The following is a 7,500-nucleotide window of genomic DNA, read 5'->3' on the forward strand; positions in this document are numbered from 1 at the left end:
GCGTTGGTGGTGGCGGTGGCGGTGGCGGTGTTGGCGGTGGCGGCGGCAGTAGTACCGCTACGAAAAGCCGCCTCTATTCTTTTGCTAAGTAATATAAACATAGAAGTGAATTCGAACGAAGAAGAATAGACGAAGAAGAAGAAGAAGAAGAAGAAAAAGAAGAAGAAGAAGAAGTAGAAGGAAGACGTAGAAGGAAGAAGACGAAGACGTAGAAGAAGATCGGTCGAGCGATCTGGAACGACACGTGAGAGAGAAACCGGACGTCCATGTACATACATACATATATATACGGACGGAGAGGTCGGGAACGAGACGAACTTGGACAGGTCAAGGACCTGAAGCACGATACAACACCACGTTGCAGAGTCGAGTCTTTTTCTCCGTTTCTCTCTCTCTTCTCTCTCTCTCTCTCCCTTTTTCTCCCTTTTCTTTCTCTTTTTCTTTCTTTTTCTTTTTTTTTCTCTCTCTCTTTCTCTCTCTCTCTCTCTCTCTCTCTCTCTCTCTCTCTTTCTTTTATTCGTAATTTCGTGATTAATAACGTTTATACAGACTCGTCGAAGATAATTGGTCATTTACGATCGTAATCGAAAATGAATTGATTATTTAAGAAAAAGATTAATACTACTCGATATTTCTATATAATCGTCATATAGATAATACCTATATTAAGTAAATCAAAAATGGATTGATTGTTTAAGAAAATGATTAATACCATTCGATTTTTTTCTCATATAATCGTTCGTGGTACATAAGTGATCGAAAATGAATTGATTATTTAGAAAGAAAAAAATTTCATATTAAAGTAAACATTAGATTTTTATTCATTAAATTGCCAAGGTCGACATTTTCTTACGTCCAAATAATTATCATTTATTATTAATATTATTAATTTTGTTATATTATTGTCGGTATACCGACGGACGATCCGCGCGATACGAATATTTTAAAGATCGCTCGATCGCGTGGACGGACGTTTACGATAGAACGATTTCATCTATCGATCGTAGTCTTTCGGGATCGTCCTCGTCCTTCGACGATCCCGTAAAATTGCATATCTTCCGTCACGTGCTTTTCTATCGTCCGTAGATCCGTATACACTCGCATTCACGTACGTACGCACGCACCCACGACGTACGTACGTGTGCTCGCGCGTTCAAGTCGGCACGTGCCACGTATAAACGAGCAGGGTAAAAGTACTTAAGTACTTACGTACGTACATACATACATACATACATACATACATACATAAATATATACTATACTATGTTCTATAATGCTCATCAAATTTCAATAGCATCTTATAGTCGTTCTGATATCACTCAATTTTCTCATCGTCCGTCGTCTAGTTTTCGATAGTCTAGGTTCCTAGGTTTCTTTAAGTAATGATAGAGATAGAGATAGATAGTAAGGGGTAAGAAGAAAAAGAAGAAGACGAAGAAGAAGATGAAGAAGAAGAGAGAAAGAAAGAAAAAAGAATGAAAGAAAGATAGATAGATAAAGAGAGAGAGAGAGAGAGAGAGAGAGAGAGAGAGAGAGAGACCATAGAGAAAGATTCAGCTCCATCTGGTGGAGGTGCATGCCGGTGTTAGTACACTAAATGTGTGTACGTTGACGTATACGTGTATATGTCTCTCTCTGTGTGTATGTATGTATATATGTATGTGTATGTGTATGTGTATGTGTGTGCGTGCGTGTGCGCACGCGTGTGTATGTATGTGTCTCTCGTTCATCTGTGTATGTAGGTGTTCGGAGAGTAGACGGGTCGTTGACCCCAGGGCGCACTCTGCGCTACACACCGTATTCGAAACTACACAAAACACAGCGTGTGCGTCGCCTAGCGCTTCGTTTCGAATTTAATCTGACGCTTACGCGGTGCATGCGCAATCGTGCATTCACTTCGAAGAAAATCGTGCTTCGCGAAAGGGAAAGAAATACGAGAGAAAGAGAGAGAAAGAGAAAGAGAGAGAAAGATAGAGAGGAGAGAAGAGTACTATATGGGGTGAGAAAGAGAAAGAGAAAGAAAGAGAGGGAGAGAGAGAGAGAGAGAGAGAGAGAAAAGGGAACTTAAGACGCAAGGGGCGAGCGAGACGATCGATCGGTTACAAAGCGACCGTAAGATAGTGGAATTGGCTCGAAAGAGTGGAACCCTATTGGCAAGTTGGGTACGTCCGATCGGTCTGACAAAATCTACTATCAGGATGGATACTATTGTCGTATGTTTCTGTATCCACATTACTTTCGATTGAAATTTTTTTCTCTCTTTCTTTCCTTCCTCTTTTTTTTCTTTTTTTTTTTTTTTTCTTTTTTCTCTTCTCTTTTTGCCATATTCTTTTTTCTCCCTCATTTTTCCCCGGCCGAAATCATTAACACCAACGAGAAATTTGATTAACCCTTAAACGTTTTAACATTTATATTACATCGTACGTAGTAATACGTTCTAATGCTCGCAATCCTGCATAGGCATGGCCAACGTAATTGTAAAAATTTTGTTCAATGAGATTACGCGAGAAGAACAAACGATATTATAAATTTTTTCTTTTTCTTTTTTTTCTCTTTTTTTTTTTTTTTTTTTGTTATAAACCGGACATTAGGTAGTATCGTATAAAATTTTTACAACCATAAGATCGTGCCTTTAGTAATCGATTAAAAAAAGATTTATAACGCTTCGTTGTATCGTTCGAATCGACTTATCATATTTCCTCCTTTAAATCGTGTGAGTGGGTGGGAGGAGGGGGGGGTGGAAGGTTGTAGGAGAACGATAAAGGCAAGAAAACGAATAGAAGAAAGATAGAAAGGAAAAAAGAAAAAAAAAACGATTTTATTTAAAACAGATCCATATCAAAATGGGTCACCCTATATGTACTTAGGCATACGCGAACACCAACCGCCCGGCCTCTCCCCTCCTCACCCCCGAGCCACCATTCACCTCCTCTCCACCCATCCTCTCGTGTATTTTCGTAGTGCGAAAATATGTAGTGCGAATACTTCTGCCTATGTATATATCTATATACATACGTCGCTGGTCTCTACGTACGGACGCGGAAACAGTCCGATTTAAATACTAATCGTGCGCACGTGACTTTCTCTCCTTCGTTCGTGTACTTTCACGATGATAGGTTCTTATATACATACACATATATATATATATATATGCATATATACATGCATGCATAGATACATACATACATAATGTACGTACGTACGTACTTAGTGTATATGCGTATGTTAACGTGAGGAGACCGCTGACGCCTGCTACTTTCTATAATTAATCCCAAAGCTTGTTCAACGTACGACTCCGATCCTAAAGGAGAAGCATTAGCATTATCGAGGAACGATTATGCGTCAATGATTGATCGACCTGTAAGCGGGTGCCAGCTTATAATCGAGATTTTTCAATTACCAAATCCGATTAACACGTTAATCGTTATGATGGTGGTATCGTCAGTAAACCACCATATATATATATATATATATATATATATATATATATATATATATATATATATATCTGTCTTTTCAATAATATCGAACGATGTTTATTAACGATTATTACTTGCGTTGTTTTAATTTTTCTAAGGAAAATAAGGACAAATTTATTTATTTATTTCTCATTTTTTTTTGTTTTTTTGTTTTTGTTTTTTTCCCTAATAAAAATATATATATATATATATATATATATATATATATATATATATACGTATATACGTGCCACGTATTGTCGTTTAAAGTCAACGAATTTTAATTGCCTCAAAATATTTCCTTAGCAAATAAATGATTATAAGTATAAATGTTCTCGATAGTGGGCTCTTATTTATTTATCTTATTTATCCAATGGATTAAAGTTGGTGGTATTATTAAAGAAAAAAGAAAAAAGAAAAAAGGAACGAGATGATAAAACTAATTATATTATATATATATATATATATATATATTATATATTATTATATAATTATGATCTTCAAGTATCAAACGAAATTAAAAAATTTTCGTGGCAATCGATGTGCGTTAAAACATTTGAAATGTCTCATATATATGAAAGAGAATACGTTACGTTGATTGATTATCTGAAAAGAAGAAAAAAAAAAGAGAGAAAGAGAGAGAGAGAGAGAGATAAAGAAACTAGTTGTTTAGCGTAAGCGAAAGCGAACGAATGTTTTCACATGACTTCGATGAACGATAAATGGAGTCGTGTGGCATAGGAGTTCGCTAGCGTAAACGCGTCGAAACAGATGTACATTTGTAAATACGTAAAATACATATACATACATACGTGGTAAGTAAGTAACTAAGTGAGTAAGTAAGTAAGTAAGTACTTTACTTACGCAGAATGTCTGAAACGTAACGCACGAGCTGTTATACTTGTTACTAGAAACTTATCGTACTAACTGAAATGTCTTCCTCTGCCCCTTCCAATGTCCTCTCCCCACTATCAAACATCGTATATACGTTGGTTGATTTTCATCGTAATAGAGAAAACGAACGATGCGTTCTCTTGTTTAAACAACAACGGGAGATACGTGACACGCTCCGATGACACTATTCATTATATTTACCTTTTGAATCAACGTCGACGTAATTAACACGATTGACTACGGAAGAATTCCAAAGAGAACATCGAACGCGCACGCTAGACGCGACTGATTTTTCAAAATATCCCAGTAGTATGACGAGTATCGTCATTTGTAAATAAATACATACGTATATACTGTACAATCATACACGTAGATATATTTTTATGTATATGTAAAATACGTAACACGCGAACTTCGTTTGTTGTTGCTTATATCTTGCTCGTTGTTATTGTTATTGTATTTTTTTCTTTTCTTTCCTTTTTTTCTTTTCCTTTCGTTTCATCTACAACGTGTTCTCGTAAAGGTGTCCTCACGAAATCAAAAATATCGGGGTTAAGGGGTCGTGGAAAGACAAAAAAAAAATCTAAGAAAAAGGAGAGTAAGAAACTTGGAAAGATTTATAACTACAAAAACATGACTCACGATGACTCGCCATTTTATTTGTTTTCTAAGAAATTGCAATGTAGAAATAAGTCGATGAGAAATATATATATATATATATATAATCATAATATATATATATAAATATATACATACATACATACATACATACATACATACATACATACATACATAGATGTGTACTTATGTGCCAAAGGCCGGCCCTGACCGGCCAACTCGAGCTCGAAGCTAACATTCTGGCTAACCCTGCATATATGTACGTATGTATGTATGCATGTATATATATATATATATATATATATATATGCGTGTGTACGCGTTTTATTATATCTACGTTATACTAGCGTGTGGACGGCCGTTGGCGTGCGCCATACAGAAATTGACGGTTAAGAAAGGCAGGCTAAATCATATCCTGTCATAATTGCTCATAGTTTGACCCAATTCCTGAACACCGACCTACGCTGGCCACCCACCCAGCCTTTTACTTTTTATCTATTCTTAAAATTTATATATATATATATATATATATATATATATATATACACAAATACACAGGATTTGCGTGAAAGAGAACGCTCAAATTGATCTTCGACGATTGAAAATATAAAACATTGAAATCATCTTAGATCCGTTGAAGACAACGGATTTTCAATCTTCCATTTTTCTTGGGCCCGTCCATTTGAGAAAAACTGTAGAAAAATCGAACAAAGGATCCTGATTGGGAAGAACAAACAAAAACAAAAAAAAGAAGAAAAACAAAACGAAAAAAAAAACGAACAAAAAAAAAAATCAAAACGATAGCTTATATTAATCTATCGATGCAGATAGAATCCGGTTGTTAGGATACCAAACGATAAACCACCTCATACATACTACATGCCAAACATACATACATACATACATACGTTGACTTACTCGTACGAATTGTATACGAGTGGGTATACGTTGTCATGGATACCTCATATCCTCCCTATATCCGAAAATAATCGCTTTTCCTACAAAATTTGTTCGATCGACCGGATGTAAATATATTCGACTGAAAAACAAAGCGTTCATCGTAGCAACTCCCGCATTCAACATCCTCCTCTTCCCACCACCCACCCCTTCTCTACTCGTCAACTCTCCCCAATCACCCTTGCCCTCTACCTACTACTCATTATCGCTCCTTTTGGAACTACGTTTCAATCAATGATTTCTATAAAAAAAAAAAAAAAAAAAGAAAAAAACAAATATCTTTAAAAAGACGTTCACACGTTTTAATAATTTCGTCGAACTATAGTAACTTCTTTTTCTTTTTCTTCTCTCTCTCTCTCTCTCACCTCTCTCATCTCTCTCAGGAGCAGACGCATGGATATAGTCTGGCTCGTATATCGTATAATGCAGCAGTCTACCGGTTTACCGCTCGTAAACCGGCAGCAACGCCGTTCCGAGCATTAGTATCAGCTCTTATAGTGTCGGCTAGCGTACTGAAAGACGATCTAGGAAGGGAGGAGGAGGAGGGTTGGAAACTGGGGGTGGGCCATTTCGACGATACGTATTCGATACGTCAAGATACGAAAGACTGGAGTTTTTTATTTTTTGTTTTTTTTTTCCCCTTTACTCCTCCACTTCTCCTTCCTTGCTCGCCCCCTCCCCCTTCCCATCTGTCCATCCACTCATCTATTAATTTTGAATGTCAAACATCGGTATAATCGATTAATCTCAATGGCAAAGAAAAAGAGATCAACTTGTTGCGTATCTTTTAATTATGCACCAAACCAAATATTTGGAATTATTCCGAAGGCTGTTCGATTGTCACGAATTTTCTCGTGGAAAAAAAAAATTGATCTATATATCGAAATAATGTATCTAATTCAATACAATCTAATTTAATTTAATTCTATTCTAATCTAATCTAATCTAATCTAATCTAATCTAATCTAATCGAAATCGTTAGATATCGAAAATATTTCGTCGAAGAAGACAGAATATCTCTCGATGATCCCGCAATTCGGTCGATTTGTCATACTTCGTCGTTGTCCTTCCCATTGTTCACCTCGCTACCCTCTCTCTTTTTTTCTATACACGTATATATTTATATATATATATATATATATATATATATATATATATATACGTATCTGCATACACATATGTAGCTCGTACGATTCTCCTGGTAGAGTAGAAGGGAACGAACGAGTCGTGTGTGTATGCACTCTCTCATTTTGAGGGTCACGTTCACAGCGCAGCATCCCCCGTGACGGCGAGTCGTCGATTCGTTGGTTGCGCGAGGTCCGGGCCGCGACATATAGAAGGAGCGAGAAAGACAGAGAAAGAGAGAGAGAAAAGGAGAGAGAGAGAGAGAGAGAGAGAGAGAAGGAGAGAGAGAGAGAAGGAGAGAGAGAGAGAGGACCGAACAAGCGAATGAGAGAGGGAAAAAGAGAGAACAGGAGAGAGAGAGAGAGAGAGAGAGAGAGAGCGAAAGAGAAAGAACGAGGGAGAGTTGGAAGGCAAGGGTTCGATGGCAGAAAGGGGTGGTACTGACGGG

The 7,500-nt window shown here is 36.9% G+C and overlaps 1 protein-coding gene across 7 annotated transcripts in view; it reads left to right on the plus strand.

Moving 5' to 3' along the window:
- LOC124426930 (hormone receptor 4-like) overlaps positions 1 to 7,500 on the plus strand; it is a 110,398-nt gene that overhangs the window by 25,997 nt on the left and 76,901 nt on the right. Inside the window, exon 1 of one of the 7 annotated variants that reach the window (XM_046969228.1) lies at positions 213 to 244. The exons of the other annotated variants lie outside the window; for them this stretch is intronic. The gene's annotated coding sequence lies outside the window, so the exon portion shown is untranslated. Of the gene's footprint in view, positions 1 to 212; positions 245 to 7,500 lie in introns of those variants that run through there. 7 annotated transcript variants of the gene reach the window in all.

Source organism: Vespa crabro, chromosome 9 (assembly GCF_910589235.1).
Source record: "Vespa crabro chromosome 9, iyVesCrab1.2, whole genome shotgun sequence".
NCBI classification, from domain to species: Eukaryota; Metazoa; Arthropoda; class Insecta; order Hymenoptera; family Vespidae; genus Vespa; species Vespa crabro.